This window comes from Cricetulus griseus (genome assembly GCF_003668045.3).
Source record: "Cricetulus griseus strain 17A/GY chromosome 1 unlocalized genomic scaffold, alternate assembly CriGri-PICRH-1.0 chr1_1, whole genome shotgun sequence".
In the NCBI taxonomy this organism is placed as follows: Eukaryota; Metazoa; Chordata; class Mammalia; order Rodentia; family Cricetidae; genus Cricetulus; species Cricetulus griseus.
In genome coordinates this window covers 118949123-118970596 of record NW_023276807.1, presented here as the reverse complement: position 1 = coordinate 118970596, position 21474 = coordinate 118949123, and the positions used below count along the sequence as shown (strand labels likewise).

Sequence of the window (21474 nt, the reverse complement as noted above, 5' to 3'; positions counted from 1 at the left end):
ATTCTAGAGTTTATATATTATCCTTCTGTGGTCTTTGATAGAGTTGAAGACAGATAGTTATGGCTATAGTTTTCTTCAGTTATTATAAAAGATAAGTAACCCTTCTTTTTATTTAGACAGGAAAGAGGAGATGATGGGGAATGTACTTCTGTGTATGTTCAACTTATTGATTGTTGAATAAAGTACTGTTTGGCCAATGAGACAACAAGTTAGGAGGGACTAAGAATCAAGGAGGAATCTGGGAAATGTAGTAAAGAAGTGATGATCCAGGCAGGAAATGACTCATACATAAACAAGGGAAGAAGGAAGTGGGCCCCTTCTTCTCTCCTCCTCCAGAGTCACCATGTGATCCCAGGATGAGGACACCAATGGAAGGCGTCTGATAACATAAGTATTATAAAATATATAGATTTATGATAATTAAGACTGAGCTAACAGATGAGAATCCTAGGCATTGTATAAGCAGCATTTGTACCTAATAGAAGCCTCTGTGTATTATTTGGGGCCCTAACTCAGCAGGCAGAACTCAGGTGGCTGGTAGCTGAAAGACTTAACGTAACAAAGCATGCAAAGGGACCTCTCTGATGAAAATGGACTTGATTCAATTAATGAAAGATGTGAATAGAACAAAAGGCAGAATAACCAGAAACTCTTCTCATCTGGTTGCTGAGCTGAGGTACTTGTCTTTTCTGGCTTTCTGACTCATTCTAAAATATAAAATTACTGGGTCTTAAGAGTTTGCCAGATTTTAAACCATTGACTTTCCTGGTTACCAGCTCTTTTGACTTGGCATAACTGCACCATGGGATCTTTGGTGTCTTGATACTGAAGGTTTGGGGCTTATCAGCCTTTATCATTATGTGAACTTATTCTTTATAATGGATAGGTAGATCCATCTCCTATTGTATCTCTTCCCCTGGTGAGCCATAATTAATGCAGAAAGCACTAGTGTCATAAAGTATAAAATGGAGATCATCAACATAAGGAGAATTATTATGGTATATTTGTGAAGTGTTTCACCTAGTTTTCCCAGGATTTGGTAGTACAAAAAAGAATGTGACAGCTTGACTTTACCAAGACAAGATAGGATAGTACTATTAAATTCTTGCTTCAAAGAAAAGTCTGTCAGATATTCTAGGCCTGTAGGCCAAATATGGATGCCGGAACGTTAAAGAGGAACCTTGGATGATTGTTGAGGCAGGCAGATATCTCTGTCATTTCTAAAGTTTTGGATGTTGTTTGCTCTGCACTTCCTGTTTACTCAGGTAATATCATGTCATCCTTCAGTATTTGATAGGTTGAAGACCAGGTAGTTATACTTTCACAATTTTCCTTGTTACTCAATTCCAAAAAAGAAACTTATGTAAGAAATGTACAGTTTATGAGGTTGAAAAACCAAAAAGCTTAAGTTGTTTATCTAAAAGGATGTTTTAGAGTATAAAAAGATATTTTTAGGATGCTAATACAAGTTGTTACATAAAGTGGGTTAGGTATAAAACTTTGAACTCACTAATTAAAGATAGGTAATGTAGTACTTTCTCCAAGTTTGCCAAATACAAATGACTGGACATTATGAGTGTAATTCTTGCCTAATAATTATTCTTTCTGTATATATTTTTACTACATTACATTTAAAACCTTTCCTTTTTATTTAGACAAAAGGAGGAAATGTTGTGGGATATTTGTACACTATATGAGGATATATTGCTGTGATTGTTGTAATAAAAGGCTGAATAGATGACAACTTGGCAGGAGGTATATGCAGGATTTCTGGGGAAAGAAAGAGGGGGGAATGTAGTTGCACAGGAGATGCTAGGAGACACACAGAAGAAACAGGAGGTACAAGATGGAAGATAGGTAATGCCATGTGATAGAACATAGATTAATGTAATAGGATAAGTTATAAGAACTAGCTATGAACAAGCCTAAGCTATAGGCCAAGCTTTCATAATTACTAAGAAGTATCCATGCCATTATTTGGGGGCTGGCTTGTGGGACAGAAAAAGTCTTTTTACAGTGATTTCAGTGAGTAAATCTACCCAAAGCAACCTGCACACAGTAGACATCCAAGGGAAGTATTGGTTCCCCTGTAAGTTCAGCAATTGAAATACTAACCAATAGGAATAAAATAGAGGGCTGTCTTTCTAATAGACATCCTTTCTGCCTCCAGGGTTTAATAGACTCCATTAATATCTATCAAACATTCTTGGGAATGGTAATATAAAGCCATCATTGCTCTATATGTGGCAGCCTAATGAGCCAGCTTCTCCCAGTGAGGCAATAATTTACTCACAGGTCCCACAGTGGCTAGAACAAGTTAAGACAGCTTTCCAAATTGACCAGTTCTTGCACAAAGAGAATTGCATTATTATGTTACTCTTTCTGTGTGATTTGTTCAACACAGCTCTATGCAGGATAAACCAATGTGATACCTGCCCTCTAGGATTTTGCTCAGCAGGGATTTAAATGACAGCTTCAAGCCTGGAAATCAGGCAGTCAGTCCTAGCTTCAGGCCAGTGGGGTTTTCTCAAAACTACAGAAGTGTTAGATCTAGCCATGCATAACCATTCCTTGGGGAAGGACTAGAGGAAGGACGACATTGGGCAATTTCTCAAGCTCCATTTCTCAATAAAATGTCTCAATATTTGTGCACACAGGGGCTTTTCTATGTCGGCCAATCCATATCGGATGATGATATATGTCACTTAGTGGTGATGGAAGGCCGAAACGCAGAAGCCATTTTTTGGAGTCAAGGATTGCAGGCCCGAAGCTAATTTGGCAGGAGAGATATTTATGATCTTAACCATAGCATAACAGGCTCTTCATCTCTTCCTGAGTCTGGGAAGTGCTGTAAACACCAGAGTGTGTATCCTTCACCCACAGTTTAATGTTTGAAACACATTAGAGGGATTTTTAGGCCAAAGTGACTAAATAAAACGATACTAAAACATTACATAGTAGGATAAACACTGCCTCAGAAAGCAGAAGCAAGAATTTTCTAGCCTCTTGCAATCCTAACAAGCCAAGTGACCTTGGGCAAGTAACTTCATCTTTCAGGGATGAAACCATGTGACTTGACAAAAGGGTTAATTCATGAGATTCTTCCAGAACTGGGCATTTCTACAATTGTGCTTTCTCCTGTGGGTAATGGTGACAAAGATCAACATCAGTATGTTAATCCTCGAGAGTTTCTTTTGCAAGATGCTTTCTGCTTACAAAAGCTTCCCACCTATATTATTTAACCACATACACATAGCATTCCTTTAAAGAAGCCAAGCCACAATACAAAAAGGAAGAAAAGGACAAACGGCTTCCCTAATGTGAATGGGATTGTTTACAAGAGTTTGACAAGAGTCATATGACCTTTCACTGCCATAGTACATTTTAGCTCTAATCTACTAGTCTCTCTCCTGTGCTTTGTTACAGTCTCTGCTCAAATGCTAACTTTCAAGGAAAGCCTGTCCTCCATCCCTCTTGATAAAATAACATCAATTGAGCTGCCCCCTCTGTCTTCCTTCTGCCTTCTTCTGCCTCAGCACTTTGTGCTCATTTATAGGTCAGATTTGTGCCCAATGAAAAGTCAATTGTGTAAAGCATTTGGTCAGATCTTGTTCCTCCCTGTGTTCTTCAAACTCACCACAGTGTCTGGTCAGTAGTAGACATTCAATCAATAACTGTTAGGTGATAAATGAACAAATGAGGTGAAGCAAAGAAATGACTGAAAATTTTTATTTTTTCTTTAAAAAATGGAAGGTCTCTTTATCCTTTAACAGTATGGGCTCATTTCCTGAAATACCTTGATTGAAATCTATATATCTGATATATATTCTTTTTTATTTTAATTTGGTTTTTATTATGGATATAAATGACATTTTACACTTAAAAATGTTTCCCAGCAATCTGATATACTAGTTTACATTTTGCTGTTGTTTGTGGTGTTGCTATTTTTATTTAGTTTAGAAACAATAATATTTTACATATAATCCCAGTTTCCTCTCTCTCCCATCCTCTCATGCCCCACACCAACCCTCCATCCCCACATCCAATCCCCAAGGATGGTGAGTATTTCCAGGGGGTATCACCAAAGTCTGTCACATCATTTGGGGGAGGGCCTAGGCCCCCTTCCACATACCTGGGCTGCAATAGTATTTCTCCATAGGGAATGGGCTCCCAAAGTCCATTTATGCACTAGGGATAAACACTGGCTCTGCTGTTAGAATTCCTATAATCTGCCCAGGCCTCCTAGCTGGCATCCACATTCAGAGGGCTTGGTACAGTCCCATGCTAGTTTTCCAGCTTTAGAATAGGGTCCCTGGGCTCTCACTAGGTCAGGTAAACTGTTTCTGTGGGTTTCTCCAGCATCGTCTTGGATGCTATGCTCATCCCTCCTCCCACTCTACAACTAGATTCCAGGAGTATGGCTCAGTGCTTAGCTGTGGGTGTCTGTGTCTGCTTCCATCAGCTACTGGATGAAGGCTCTAGGATGACAATTAAGGTAGTCATCAATCTCATTGTAGGGGAAGGGCTTTCAAGGTAGCCTCTCCACTATTGTTTAGATTCTTATTGGGATCATCCTTGTGGATCTCTGGACATTTCCCTAGTGCCAGATTTCTCTTTAAACCTATAATGGCTCCCTCTATTAAGGTGTCTCTTTTGTTGCTCTCCTCTATTCCTCCTGTGTCTCAGTCTTCCTTACCCCTCTTGTTCTCCTCCCCTCCTCTTGCCCCCTTCTCTTTTTCAACCTCCCTCCCTCACCCTGTTCCCAGTTTGCTCAGGGATTCTTGTCCCTTTCCCCTTCTTTGTGGGACCATGTTTTTTCTCTTAGAGTCCTCCTTGTTTCCTAGTTTCTCGGGTGGTGTGGAATGTAGGTTTGTAGTTCTTTGCTCTATGTCTAATATCTAGCTATCAGTCTTGGTTCCATGAGTTCCCCCTTGTTCACGTCAGCTGTTTTTGTGGGTTTCTCTAGTCTGGTCTTGACCGCTTTGCTCATCACTTCTCCCTCTCTAGTACTCGATTCCAGGAGTACAGCTTTGTGCTTCCATCAGCAACTGGGTGAAGGGTCTAGGATGGCAATTAAGGTAGTCCTCATATATATTCTTATCTCACTTCCTCAAAAAAGTGCCATTCTTTGACAGTATGTGAACTATCTTTTTTCACTTTATCATATGGAAAGATTATATTTTCCTTGTAAGGGAACCATAGGCATTGTCCATTGGTCACAAAATTGAAATAATGATCAATGGTTCAATAATACTGCTCAACTAACAATAGGCATTTTTAAAAAGCTGAATTCCTAGATCCAACTTTTAAAAACATTGAATTCATGGAATCTAAGATGGAACTAAAGTTTTCATTCTCCAGCTTCTGCTCCTTGGAGAGACCAAACTTCAAGTCCTTTTGCCTGAAAAGATTCCTTTGGCTTTGGCAGTGTGGACTGAAATTGAACAAGGGCTAAGATTGTTGGGTTATGACCACAGATATATATGGGAAGTATAAGGCATAATTTCAAAGACAGCTAGCCAAAGAGCTTTCTGATTAAGTGGAGGAAGGACAGAGGTCAAGCGCATAACTTTTCCTAATCTCCCTTTGAGGAGGAAAGAACCCTGTCATTCTACTTAGAGTGTAGTAAAGTTTAGGCTTCTATTAACTGAGCAGTAAAAAGTAGAACATCCTAAACCTAGCTAATGGAACAAATGCAAAACTATCTCAGTGCAGTGAGCCACACAATGCTTGTTGAAAAGGTTATCCAGAACATAATCAACCTATGCAAATATTTATTGAGAATTTTTAGATTTTGCAAACAAAGACTACCACCAAAGTGAAGACATTTTCCCTTACAAATCTGTATATAAAAGTGACAAAAACATATCCTAAGCATTACACTATGGAGGATTAAAGTCACAAGGGGGTAAACCCTAATCCAATATTAAATTCAATTATAAGATACGATAGGCTGAGGCTAAAATCTAAAGGATGGATACAAATCCACTAAGAAAAGATGGAAAGAGGAAAAATAGTATGGGGGAATAAAAAGCTGCAAAGTTATGGTCTGTTATGATAAATCTTTCCACCAAAAGTCACCGAGCCCCACTGCCACATGGGCACTTTACGCCAGCTGCCTGCCTGAGTTAGGGCCCAAATGAATACACAGAAACTTGTATTAGGTTCAAAGCTGTTTGGCCAATGACTAGGACTTTTCATCTGCTAGCTCAGTCTTAATTATTATAAATCTATATATGTTATAAGACTTATCTTATCAGACGCCTTATTGGCGTCCCTCCTTGCCAGTGGCTCACGTCCTGCCACTGGAGGAGGCCAACAGGAATAAGGGGCCACTTCCTGTTTCCTCGCTTAGATATGAGTGTCCTTGCTATGTCCCTTCCTGCCTGGATCACCAGTTCTCTACTACATTTCCCAGAATCCTCTTTGACTCCTAGTCCTGTCTAACTTGCTGTCTATTTGGCCAAACAGTATTTTATTTAACAATCAATAAGATAAACATACACAGTACAATCCCCATCAATGGTCCATGCATAACTTTTAGCATTTAAGAAAATGAAAGTCTAGAAAATAAAAAAAAAAAGCTACTTAGTCTTGTTCTAGATATGGGAAAGATGGGAATGAATCTGGTTCTGGTTCTGGTGATGGGGTAAAATCTACTAACTGTGTATAGAGAAAATGATGGCTTAGCTTGATTTACAACATTTTCTGGGAAGTATCATGAATAATGGGAAAGGGAGGTTCCTTGTAGGGGTTACCTATCCCTTGATCTACTTAGACAATGATCTGAATTTTAAGACACACTCCATTTGGAATATTTAAATGTAGATGCTTTGTCTACCTCAGTCTACAGAGCTCAAATTAATTCTAAATATAGTAGAAAAGAAAATAAAAGAAAATTTACAAGGAATTAAGTCTGTGGTTAATCTGTATAGTCTTTGGAGAATAAACAAATAACATACATGAAAACATAATTTTCAAATATTGATGTAAACATAAGGCACTCACTGTTCTCTCTAAGGTCAAGTGACCATTGAACTAACATTAAAATAATGGTGAAGATGACTGCCAGAGAAGCTAGTAAACAAGGAGGACCCTAAGAGAGATATACACAGTCCCCTGGAGAAGGAGAAAGGGTCAAGATCCCCTGAGCAAACTGAGAGCACGGGAAGAGCGGGAAGGGAGCTATGAGAATGAGAAGGGTAAAAGAGGAAGGATGCACAGGTCATGAGGGAGCAGAAAGGTTGAGTCAGGGGAAGAATAGAAGAAAGGGTATGTGATAGGTAGGGTTTTAGTTGGGGGGGTATTACTAGAGGACGGAAAGGAGAAGGGGACTAGCATTCTCATGTAAAACAATCTTCTTTCTAATTCAAATAAAAAAAATCTGAAAAGAAAAGAATAATGGTAAAGATGACAGTTAAATGAAGGTTTTAATTCATGATTAAATCTGCATTTATCTTGTTTCATTTTAAAATAAGGTTAACTTGTTATTCCCTCAAAACTCAGATATCTGATGGCAGTACACTTTGGGGGTTACTGGATTAAGACTTTTTTGAATCCATTCTCAACCTTGCATGTGGATGATTTATAGATGTAAAGTGGAAATGCTAGCTTAGAGAAAGTGGAGGAGTGAGTCTATAGTCCACATGGACAGAGGCAAAAATTAAATCATAGTAATGAAGAGAATAGAAAAGCTCTGAATGGGTTAAGAGAGGCTAAACAGACTGCTGTCACTCTAGAAAAGAAAAGCACATGTTGAATAATTGACAGTCTTAGGAAAACTACAAATGCTATTAGTAAAATAAACAGGCAACAAAAACAACAGAGAGAGAGAGAGAGAGAGAGAGAGAGAGAGAGAGAGAGAGAGAGATCTGTATGCACACACTCTAGAACATATATGTTTATTAAGTAATATAAGGAAATCTTTATGCACTAGTTTTAAGGAAAGTCTCCTGTAACATCAACAACAAAGGCCAAGAGCACAAGACAGCACTTCATTTTGGGCATTTTAATTCTCTTCTCAAACACTCCAGGAGCTTTCTTGTCTCCCTTTCTCAAGCCTCTCTTTATCTCTTTTCTATACTTAAGCTATATTGGAATAACCTTGATCTTGTGAGTTGGTTTCTAAATGTGTTTTCAAAGTAGGTTCATCTTCACCACTTAGAGGGAGGTTTATCTGCTCTTTGCCAGACAAGCTGTTTGATCAATTCATTTAATATCACATATTTGGGATACAGACAAAATGAGTAGTAGAGATCAAATAGAGCTTTCCACCTGAAGTGAGTATGTAGTTGTGAACCAAACTGTAAGGAAATGCAATGTCCTGTTCTATTTGGAAACTGAGAGGGCCATTTAACACCTATTTTCATGTTTTATCTGCAAGATTATTTGAGAGCTACAAAAGACCCAAGCCAAGCAATTAATTTGTTTCAAACAGTAGATTAACATAAATGGTTTTTGTGAGATAGTAGTTGTTGCAGAAACATCATATTATCATGTAATATGTTTTGAAAGGGATATTATAGCCTAGGTTCCTTTGCACAATGACTCTGGCAATGCTCATCACAACTTAGAGAAAGTATCATGCCATCAAATGCAAAATCAACTCTATCCACGGTTTGTAATTTAGAAGAGTCATGCCTAATGAATGCCACAAAGGAAGGTATAATTAATGTGTGTGTTGTTACCTAACCTGACTTCTGAATAAGATACAAAAATTAATGGTGTTAATTATGTGTGACTAGATCATAACTGAAAGTGTGGTGGTGCAGAGAGTGCCTTGAAGGAGTTATTCTATAGATCTAACAAACGAAAGAAAACCATGAAACCTGAGTTTGTGATAGGAACTTAGATTCCAACTTGCTTCCTGTGTCTTAGCAAGACCTTCACTACCTCCACTATTTCCCCTCTAAATTTGTGATACTGTGGCTTAAAGTCTCCCAGGGGCTGATGTGTGTAAAATCACCAGCTTGTGGCACAATTTGGAGTTAGTAGAATATTTAAGGGGTAGGGCTGAGTGGAAGGAAGTCTGGTCACGGTGCACATAGCCTTGAAGTGAATATTGGGACCTTAGGCCCTGTCTATCTCTTGTTTCTATGCTTATTGGCCACTATGAGATAAACAGCTATCTCATCTGAATATCGTAGCCATGATGTCTTACCTCATCAGAAGCATAGAGATCAAACATAAAATTGTGAGTCACAATTAATTTTCCTCGTAATTTGCTTACTTCAGCTATTTTGTCACAGTAATGGAAAGCTAGAACAAATACACTTACTTTCATAGCTTGAATATTACTCTTCCAGTTTGGGACAGTATGCACATCATGACTCATCTTCTGTTTCTACATAGGAAGTTCATGCAATTTTGAGAAATCTTATCTGCTGATTTGCATATATAGAAAAGCACCTTCAGCCACTGCCTCTTAAATATTCTCATTCATAAAAGCATTAGCAGACAACTTAATATTACAGCTGATGTAGAAAATGTAATACTTTAAATGCTAAACCAAGATTTAAAAGCTTTCTTTCTTCAGGAGCTGAAGTTTTAATTACATAATCAGTATATCTCATAGAGAAACATGGCATCAATAAAGAAGAATAATGTGCCAGTGCATTTCTACTTCCTTGAAAATACTGATCCTTTTTATTCCTAATAATTTTCCTCTGGTATTCATGAAGTAAAAACTAATTAAACCACTTTGAGGTAGTCACTGTGTAGATTCAAACATTATCTGCTTTTCTCCCTTCAAGACATGCATAAAGATTGTTTTACATTTCTATCAGAATAACAATAAATTGTCAGGCTAACATTTTTAGGCTAATATTAAATACAATGCATTTTAAATTTAAAATTCTAGCAATAAATGTGATCAACCCTTGAATTCAACAGGTATGGAAGCCTAGATCTAATAGGAATGTCTAGAAGCTGAAGTTTAGCTTACCTCATAAATGAAGAACTTGATGAATGGTGCCAATAGTTAGATGGCAAATAGGAGGGAAAATGAAGACAGCAGATTTTCAATTCATGGTTTTTCCCAATATTTTCTCCTATCTGTGAGGCTTTCCCATTTCATGCAGTTTTTTGGTTAGAATGTTGAGAAGGTCATCAATTTGTCAATGACCACACTGTCCACGGATGAAGGCATAGCTAAGAAAAACATTATTTGTCCTTATATTCTATTAAAGTAGACCAGTTATTACATAATAGAATCCATGCCTAGACAACTAGGACACTGCATGGTGAACAATTAATCTACCCAGCATTTTATGGGTGAAAAACCAATATTATCAACAAGACACTCTCTCAGCATCCATGTATCTATCCCTCACTTTAAAACAACCTAAGAAGCCAGAGCAGGTAGGAAACTTACTAGCATTTCATAAACTGTGGGAGTCTTCTTCTTTTGTGCATATTTTCAATTGTAACCTCCTTTGGTTCCTTTGACAATATAAGCACACATCTACAGAACAAAGTCACATGTTAAACTTCCTCACAGGCTCATTCGCTGTGTTGCAGATGAAATAAATATTTGAGGAGTCAAATTTTTTCTAACAAGACAGTGGAATTAACTATTTTCATAAATAAGTCATTAACCTGGAACAAGGATGAGGAATAAGTAAAGTTGACTCCTCTAAAAAGAAGAATCTCTATTTTGATGCTCTCTTTGAATTCTCATCTGCTTAGTATGAGAAAGAAACTTATTATATTTCAATATTGAAATAAAATGAATGCAGATTTTCTTATGCTTCAGAAGAAATGATTCTTCACCTTTTGCTTATTTTGGTTTATATTATATACATTTATTTATTTCATATCCCAACCACAGTTTCATCTCCATTCTCTCCTTTCCTCTCATTCCCCCACACAATCCTAACCCCACAATCCACTCCTTCTCTGTTTCTATGCAGAAAAGGGAAGCCCTCCCACTGATACCAACAAAACATGGTATATTAAGTTGCAATGGGACTAAGCATCTCCCCTTATAAGAAAAAGGCTCCCAAAAGCCTGCCAAGGCATTAAGGCCAGTACCTGTTCCTGTTGTTAGGAGTCCTACCAAAAGACCAAGCTATACAACTGTCTCATATATGTAGAAGGCCTAGTAGGGTCTCTAGTTGTTGGTTATGAGCCCAGGTTAGTTATTTGTTTCTATGGAGTATTTTATGACTTCCTTGACCCCTAAGGTTTACATATCATTCTTTCCCTTTTTTTCAGTAGGATGCCATGAGCTTGAACCGATGTTTGGCTGAGGGTCTCAGCATCTGTTTCCACCAGTTACTGGATGAAGCCTCTCTGATGATGGTTGGGGTAGGCACCAATCTCACTCAGGATGGTTTTTTTCTAGTTCTATCCATTTGCCCTAAAATTTCATGATGTCATTTCTCAAGAGCTATGTAATACTTCACTTTGTAAATGTACCACATTTTCTTTATCCATTCTTTAGTTGAGGGACATGTAGGTTGTTTCCAGGTTCTGGATATTATGAATAAAGTTGCTATGAGCATAGGTAAACAAGTGTCTAGAACTCAAGAAACTAGATGTCAAAAAAAAAAAAAAACCAAAATAATCCAATTTAAAATGAAGTACAGATCTAAACAGGGATTTCTCAACAGAAGAATCTCAAATGTTTAAGAAATGCTTAAAGAACTGGGCATTGGTGTTGCACACCTTTAATCCCAGCACTTAGGAGGCAGAGTCAGGCAGATCTCTGTGGGTTCAAGACTAGCCTCGTCTACAAGAGCAACTTCCAGGACAGCCTCCAAAGACATAGAGAAACCCTATCTTGAAAAGCCAAAAGAAAAAAAAACACTTAAAGAAATGAGAAATGTTCAACATCCTTAACCATCAGAGAAATACAAATCAAAACGACTGAGATTTCATCTTATACCTGTCAAAATGGTTAAGACTAAAAATACAAATGACAGCTTATGTTGTAGAATGTGGAGCAAAGGGAGTGCAAACTTGTACAGCTACTTTGGAAATCAATGGTAGCTTCTCAGAAAATTTGGAATCAACCTACATCAGGATCCAGCGACACCACTCTTGGGTACATGCCCAGAGGATATTCAATGATACTCCCATTTTTAACTGCTCAAAATAACTGCTGAATCTTCCCTGAAGTAATGATCAGGGTTATTTTTCTGAACACACAATAAAAAGATATTAGGCTTCTTTGCCTGTAAATGAGATTTGTCATCCCACTCATATCATCCAGAACCTCTGTATAGACTGCCAGCCACTCACATTGCTCAAATCACCATACCAACAATAAAAATAGTCAATAGCAATAACATATTTCACTCATATACAGTCTCTGTACATCATGGTAATGGACAAAAAATAAGGAAACACATGCCCCAAATACCCTAAAAATTTTAATCCTAAATATGTAAATGTATATGTGTGTTCATTTTAACATATCAGTAAAGTATAAAATTATGCAATGAATTAAACATTAAATATCACTTAGCTACTGTACTTCTGCTCCTCTTTAAATGCCTTTGGCAAGAACTCAAATTAGCTTTAATAAAAGAGTTATTATATTATTTACTTGATTACAAATAGGCAAATGAAAATACCATTCTGTAAATACTTTTGATAATTAAATACTAGCTGACATATGGAGGTTTATTTAAGTACAGCTATAAGTTTATTAAGATGTATGACCTCAAACCCTGTAACCATATCCTCAATAATCTATTGATACTTAAGATAACAACCACATTATATGTGAGGTAGTGCAGTTACATGCATTCTTTCCATAGAATGTTAGCTTAAGACTAATTATTAGTAGCATATTTACTGAGTCTCAGCTAGCTAAGAGATATTCATCTTAATAAAAAGTTTTTATGCCCCAATAGATATTCATAATAATCAGTTGATATTTAATTAACATATAATAACTCCCTCATTAAACCTAAATTAAATCCTTATTTGAAATACTCAAGTTAAAGCACAACTAAAAATATTGCTATAGAAAAACAACATAGCAGCCCTGCATTGTTTGTAGAAGTAAAGTAGGAAATGTCCTTCCCATCCAAGATGGAAGTTTAACCTTCACAGAAGGCTATTTAGAGTAGCCTGGAAGTCATTCATACAGAACACAAAACAAGTACAAGTTGGTAGTAGACAACATTGCTTGCTAGCCTAGATTTCAATTTGTGTTAGAAATCACTAAACTATATGAACTATTGAGGCATCTGATGGTCTTAGATGAGGTAAAAATCAGCTCAGGTGAAGGGAACTTTACATAGCATCCTTCTTCCTTCCCTGGAGATGCTGTTATATCCTTCCCTGCTCTGCTACAGAATTCAGAAACCTCCCCCACTAGAATGAATTCTTACACCTTCCCTCCAGATTTGAGTTGGATTTTGCCAGTTGGCAGTGTCTTCAGGAGATCCAGGCAGAAGAGTACAGAGAGGTCGGGCCCTTCTGCTCTTCATCTTGTTTGCTAAACTGTGGTTCAGTTGTTATGTATCTCTCTATTTTGTCAGGTATTTTCAGCTGTTTGTCTTTGTTGTGCTCAACAGCACTCCCTTTCCTTTGTTGCAATAAACCTCTGAAAGGCAATAGTGATATGTAGTTGCCAGTCTTAAGGATTTTCTACTCTCTTCCTCATTTCATTGTTTGCTGTACTAAGGATGCATAAGGCCTTAAGGCAGAAATTTCTACATTTGAACATCTCATCTTCTTCCTTTCAAGACTTGTATCTTAATTTGAATTTAATTAAATAATAATTTAAAATATTGAAAAAATTTTCAAAGAAAGATGATTAAATCATAACTACAGCAATAACAATAGCAACTTACTTTTACAATATAATTTCAATGGGTTTGATCACGTTTTAATTTTAGACCATTTAATTTTAGACATTAAATCTGTTAAAATGAAAAAATAAATATTTTGGTTTTCTGCACAAAAGCACATGGTAAACAAAAAAAGCTGTTTGCTGTAAAACAGTCTCTCCTATAAATGGCCACATAAACAGAACTGAAAAAATGACAACTGATAGGTTAACAAGGAAGGGGGAAAGTTTCTCAGGGTCTCATCTCTAGAGAAAGAATACAGGCAACTGATGTCTGTCAGGAGAGGGAGAATTAGCTTCTCCAAGGGTTGAGTTCCCTTATTGGGTACTCAATGCAGGGTGGTCAGTCCTGAAACCATATGCACACAAACAACAAAAACAACCTCAGCACATCAGCAAGTGTGTGTGTGTGTGTGTGTGTGTGTGTGTGTGTGTTTCCCTTCTTTTGATTTTGCTGGTCTGAGATTTTCCCCTATATTTTCATGGTTGTAGCTAACCTCCTTAGGTTAGAGTTTTTCTTCAAGCATATTCTGTGTAGTTCTGGATTCCTTGATAAATATTGCTTAAATGTGGCATTATCATGGAATGTCTTATTTTCTCCATCTGGAATTGTAATGTGAAACACATTTTGGCTTGCTCCTTTCTGAACAGAAACAGAGGAGGAGTAGACTGAGGGTGGGGTGGGAGGAAGTGTGGGGCAGAAATGGGAGGAGAGGAAACTACAGTCCTCCTTATGTACATGAATTAATTTTTAACAAATTAAAAATATCAAGAAAAAGAAATATACTTTTGAAAAATGAAAAGACAATCAGTAATGAAACTCACGACTTGCAAGCTTCTATTCTAAATATTTTTGATTGCATAATTTAGACAGAGAGATTAAATTCTCCTCCATTTAAGTCACCATTTTACTAAAGCAGTAATTCATAGATAAAAAAGTAATAATCCACATAGTGAGAACCATAGAAGCTGTGGTTGAAGCAATATTTAATGATTCTATTTAAACTATGAGAAGACACACCACAATATTCTGCTCCTAGATCATCACAGGAGGGCCATGTCCTTTCCAGTGACAGCATTCTCCTCATTGGACACAGATATTGCCCATGGATCATCACATAATACATGACAGACACTACAGAGTTCTCTAAGAGCTGTTTTACTTCCTTGGGGATGGAAAGTTGTGATGATGAAAGCCCTAAAACTATGATTAGCTGTCTTAGCTCTCAGACACAGTCAAACAGCATAGAGACAAATACAAAAGAAGGCTGAACCAAAAGAAGAAAGCCAAGCATACTAACAGCAGCCCTCCACTTCATATGCCCAACAAAGACCAACAATGGATAATCCAGCCCTTAGAATGAGCAGGAACAGTGTTAAACTAGGACTCTCTGACAATGCCATTTTTGGATTGCCATGACTTAACCAATGAAACAGACATCTACCAAGGATATATAGATACTTTTTAATTGATTTATTTCATGCAAAAAAGATGTGGCCATATCTTGATATCCATCAGCTGATACACATATTGTAAGATTATTTCTGACAGGACAGCCTCCATAGCCACAGATAAACCCTGTCTTGAAACCTCCCCCCCAAAAATAATAAAACAATAAATAAATAAGATTATTCCTGATAGTGTTCAAGTTAATTATTATAAACAAATAAATCCATCTAATGCAAATTTATGTAACTGTGTGACATTTTACATGAAAGTTCGTAAACAATCTCTCATTTTGGGGTTGTATGTTTCACAACTCATCTTTTTCTGTCTCAAACTTGAATTCCTCATTACTTGGCAAATTAATATTGCCAATTTTTTCCTTCACAATCATAGTGTTATTGTAAACTTAAAATTGGTGTTGAAACTGTCAGCAGTTTGCCAAATGTCAGCTGTAATTATTTGGGCAATATTTTAAAGCACAAAAGCATGTCACATTATATATTGGCCATGATATTCAAAATGAGATGATGTGATTAAAAATAGGTATCATTACTTGTTTCTTTTGGTCTGTAGTTAATGGTTTTAAAGCACTTTACAAACATTAAATGATTAGACTTCCTAACAGCTTTCGGACACAGTGGTGTTATAAAGGGGACCACTTCACTGTGATAATGTGGACCTGTATTTATTTTCTAGATTTTAAAGATCCACTTAGGGAGACTCTGAGCATTAAAAATCAATTTAAAATACAATTAAACTATTAGTGTACCCAAAGAGACCAATAGCAACATTAGGCTACATCTATTCTTGGGCCAAATGAGTGGGGAGTGCAGGCACACATCCAGACACTTAGGAAATAATGGCTCAAATGTCAACTGGGGGAACTGAAAAAGGATGGGAGGACTAGAGGTTTCCAAATTGAGTCTTTCCAGTGAAATCTCAGTACATATTGTACCACTTCCGTGATCCTAGTAAATATGCTCTCTTTCTCTCCCTCCCTCCCTTTTAAGAGAATTGTACTTTGGAACTATATTATGATATCTTTTTTCCAACTTTTAAATGAATGATGTAACTTTATTTTTTCATTAAGAAAACTGTATTTCTATCTTGCTCCCTTATCCACCCACATGGTAAGAACATAATCACTATCTAAATGTGGCTTTACTCTGCTCAGTCTAGCTCAAATAATTGTTGTGATTCTGGGGAAATGCCCAAATGACTACAGTACCTTATTTTAATAATCTAACTCTCTAAGCAAAATTAGGTGAAACAATTATTTGTATTTTCTTGCTTTTGATGACTTAAAATATTTTTCTAATATCAATATGTGAAAATGCATCTACATTTTATTATAATGTTTTACATGTATTTGAATATAAATGAAATGTGTGGTCTTGGGCATTTAGAAATAGCAGATAGAGAAAAGTCTACGTTGTGCCTATCTAGGAAATAGTATTATAATATTTTCCTGGGCTCATTTTTCATTTTTGTAGTCATATAAAAATTACTAAAGCAGTGGTTCTTAACCTTGCTAATGTTGCAACACTTTAATACTGTTCTTCATGTTGTGGTGACCCCAAGCCATAAAATTATTGTATTGCTACTTCATATTGTAGTTTTGCTACTGATTTGATTCATTATATAAATATGTGATATGCAGGATATTTGATATGAGACTCTCTAAGGGGTGGTGACCCACAGGTTTGGAAGCTCTGCACTAGAGTTCTTGGAACAAAAATCTGATTCTAGTCTTTGCCCACCCAAAATTGTATGGTATGAATTTGAGCTAATTAACTTTCACTTCTGGTCTCACCTCTCCCTTGCTTGGAACTTAACTTTTTGGCATACTGCTTCTTAATATATGGAAGTTACAATGATGTTGATGTGATGCTTGTCTTAATTTTCAACTTGACACAATCTAGAATCATATGGAGAAAGTCCTCTGGCATTGGCTATAGTTGGAGAATGTCTTGGTTACTTTGAGGAGGAGGTTGGAAGACCTGCCCAATATGGGTCACACAATTACCTGACTTGGATCTAGGATTATATAAATAAAGAGGGCTTATTGACTATGGACATAATGTGGTTACCTGCTTCAAAAACCTGCCACTGTTACTTCTTTGCTATTGATGGAGTGCATCCTGAGATCTTAAACACACCTTTCTCTCTTAAGGGTATGTTATCACAGCAACAGAAAAAGACAAACAGAAAAAGACTCTGAGTTACATCTCAAATACCAGAACTGAACAAAAGTATTGGTGGTTAGGAAGCATTCAGGAATGCTACCTTTGCTTGAAACCCTATCTTTAACATCCCGTTTGTCTCCTACTTAGCTTTGGGGGTCTTATTTGGCCAAAAGCAATTTGTTCTACATTCTTCTTTCTTATTGAATGCTTCCATACTCACATCTGTGATTATTAGTTTGTTGGGGACACAATTAACTCTTGAACATTAATGACATTTTCATTGTTGTGACAAACACCTGAGCTAATAAATGGAAAGGATGTAAAGAACTTTTGACTCATACTTTCTGAAGTTTCTTGCCATGATTGTTTAGCCCAGTGGCATTTGGTTGCATGGAACATTATGATGAGTACATAAGACACAGAAGTTTGTCACCTTTGGCAGATAGGAACTAACAAGAAAGGAGAGTAAGAGGTCAGAGTCCCAGCAGCCCCTTCAAGATAATGTTTCCAGTGACATAATGTTCTATGATGAAGTGTTTCCTCTTAAGAGTTTCACAACTTCCATATAAAACCACTGCTCAGGTACCAAGCCTTTAACATATGAGCATCTGAGGAACACTTCAGAACTGGAGTAAAATGTCTTACTCTTTTACTAATTTAGTATTTGTAATATCCATCAGATTGTGAGTAGAGATTATACTTTTAATCTTTATTTGTGGTATATAATAGTATGATGCAAGCCCTAGTTCTTTAATACATATTAGTTAAATGAATAAAAAAAAAAGGGAATGATTGGAAGACTTGAGTTTATAATTTTTTCTTCCTATGTTTTAAAACTAAACTTTTTAACTTTTTAAAATTAAAAACTTATATATATATGTGTGTGTGTGTGTGTGTGTGTGTGTGTGTGTGTGTGTGTGTTTTGCCTGAATGTGTGACTATGTACAATGTATGTGGTAGGTGTCTTTCAGAGGCCAGAAGACAGTATCCGATCCCTGGAACTAGAGTTACAGTGGGTATTCCGGAAGTGCAGCCAGGGTCCTTCACTGATAACCCATATCTCTAGACCAAACCTCTGACATTTTTAATTCTTTATACAATGGACATTTCATCAATATGCCCTTCAGTAACTTAGCCTTTTCCTAAAATGCCAGCTCTCTCACCCAATGTGCTGCATTACATTGCAAATTGAGGTTAACTATTTATTGTCTTTAAAATCAGCATCCTATTGGTCTTCAACACTCAAATGTTTGCAACACCATGTGATAAAACATCAAATGCAAACCAGAAGAAGTCTTGGCAAAGAAAGAGAAGTCAGGCACATAATTCTAGCAAATTCATGGAGTTTGTGCAATTGTTAACTTCTAGCAGAGGAAGATACAGTTTCTCTAAGACTGTAGCCTGTTAAGCTTACCAGGTCCAGTAAACACATCACCACTTAGCATATTTGAATAGCACAAACTCATCTTGAAGGAGTGAAAAAATGATGAATCAAAGTTGAGTGGATAGGGAAGGAGCATGAATTGGGACAGGGAGATGAATATGATCAATGTAGGTTCTATGAAACTATCAGAAAATTACTATTGATTTAAAATTAAATAAAAAGCATCCTGTAAGACATGGTATAGTTGGAACAAAACATAATTAATGAACTTTCTGACAGTAGCCCCACACCAATTCTAACTCAATCTCTTATTTCCCCAGTAGCAACATGATAGATTTACAAGTTTCCTTTACATTGCCTCAAGCCAGTCAATGAGCATGTGCTTTATGACCACTATGGCTTAAACACTGTAGCAAGGTGCTCTATATACCTTGCACCTCTTTTGCTTTCTGTAGCATATAATCATGTAAGACCTCAATGATAGTTGAATAGGTGTTAAGCTCAGTTAAAATGGAAACCACAAACTAGTGCCAATTAAAAAATAATAATCTTCAGGTCCTCATTCCAAACAGTTCACTGCCATGAGGAAGCTAAATGGAATGGATGCTAAAAATTCCAAATGCAGTGGGACACTAGAGATGTTCACATCTGAGCAGACTCACACTCATCACCATCACCATGGAAACCATCCCCCACCCACTTCTTAGGAGGAAACAGCAGCTGTTCAACAGCCAGCAACCAAAAAAAAATGTAAATCAGTTGGATGCAGAAAAATCTCAAGATTCACTTAAAGTCATTAAAGGGATGAAATTTTGGGTAAAGGAATAAGATTAAGTGGTAATTTAGAAAATTAGGCTATATTAGCCTTCTGTGCATCTGGAAGATTGCTGCAAGGCAGAGGTGCAAGGTGGTCAAGATCTCCATCAAACACACCACTGCATCACCATGTTGGGATAATAACAGGGAATTTTGCAAAGTTAAATTGCAAGGAGAAAATTATTTTTTAAGAACAGAACTGGGGAAATGTGGGGATTAATTTGGATGGAAAATGTTAAACTATGTCATTTATACCACACAGGAAATTGAAGAAAAGAAGAGGACACTGTTGTATGAATAAAATACAAAATGTTATGCTGATTACATTATGTTTCCTTTGTGTGAGCTTTTTTGGGTTCATCTTCCCACAAAGGTTTGATTTGTGTGTAATGGTGATTCTGTTTGGAAAGCATTGGATACATTGTCAGCTAAATCAAGTAATTTGGACCGTATCAAGATACAGAGCTGCTTAGAAGTGTAGTTGCACGGAGACTCAGAATTGAAATAGGAAGAGCATGAAGGCAAGTGTTAACTACTACACTTTCAGAATATCTTCTTATCCTGGTAAAGTCCATATTCTACAAGAACTAGGTGAGGGATCTCTTGGCACGCTGAATCACTCCCATTGAAGAGATGCAAGGTTACATTCTCCCACAAGAATAGAAAAACATATATCCTGGGGATAAGTCTACAGAGAAACAGAAGGGAAGTGGAGGGAGGTGGAAGACAGAAAGGAGTGGAGGGAAAAGACAAACATGTCATGTAAAATAAATAAAAAACATTTCTATAAAATTCATCCAGTTTGTTTCTCTTACCCTTCCATGTTTTTCACCCTTGCCCTCACTTATAATCACCCTCCCTAATTATTCAAAGTAGTTCTTAAATAGTAGTATTTCTATTACTGTAATCCTATGACTCAACATTTTTATTACTTTATTAATTCTATCTTTGTGTTTGTAGAATTTTCAATTTTCTTGAGGTATCTGATGAATTATCTATAATTAATATATAAAATGTGATAAATTTTGACATATATAATGCTCAGATGCTGCCATCACCACAGTCACCATACATAATCGATGTGTTCATCACTGCTGTTGCCCTCTCTCTTCAAACATTTCCTTACATACATTAACTTATTGGTTTTAGGTTTTTTTTCATTTTTGTTTGGTAAAGCTGTTAACACGAAGTCTTCTCTTTTGACAAAATTATAGGTGCACTACTTCTTGTGAACTTGAAACACTAGACTGGACATCAGGTCTCTGCGATTCACACACCTTGTAAATCTAGAATCTTAAAGCTGGTGAAATTATGGCCCTGGACCATATAACTCAATGTATTGAGTAAAGATCATGTTCAAATTATCCTACATGTAAACATATACTCTAATGCTGTGATGGTGATGTAATATAAATGAAGAGATGGGTAACTGGGTAGGAAAAATTCAAACTCTAGACCGTCAAAAAGTTTCATAATCATAATGAAGAATACATTAAATCTGTTGACATCCACAAGCATGCAAGATCCTCAACATAACCAATGGTTTCCATTAATTCCCACTATAATTTTTGTGAAAATAACTCCAGTTATCTTTGGGACTGCCCCAATATTAAGCTAAGTTTACAGGGTAATTACAATTTGGTGAGTTGGTTCTGCCATTAGCTCAGAGTGACTGTGGAAAAGAAATCATATTGACATTTTCAATTTGCCATTGCTGAAATTCTGTGCTATTTCTGTGAGTAAAACCAACAGGAGTATTTTTCTGAGCTAAGAACACTTAAGAACCTCCAAATCTTATACCATATCCCCCAACTGATATCAAGGTGTCACTATGAAA

At 36.6% G+C, this 21474-nt stretch overlaps 1 long non-coding RNA gene across 1 annotated transcript; it reads left to right on the top strand.

Annotated features, from left to right (window-relative positions):
• The first annotated feature begins 332 nt into the window (after nucleotides 1-332).
• On the top strand, nucleotides 333-20540 carry LOC107978097. Its single transcript, XR_003479474.2, has 3 exons — nucleotides 333-391; nucleotides 11215-11307; nucleotides 19900-20540. It is a non-coding gene; the product is annotated as an uncharacterized LOC107978097 (long non-coding RNA).
• Nucleotides 20541-21474: the final 934 nt, after the last annotated feature.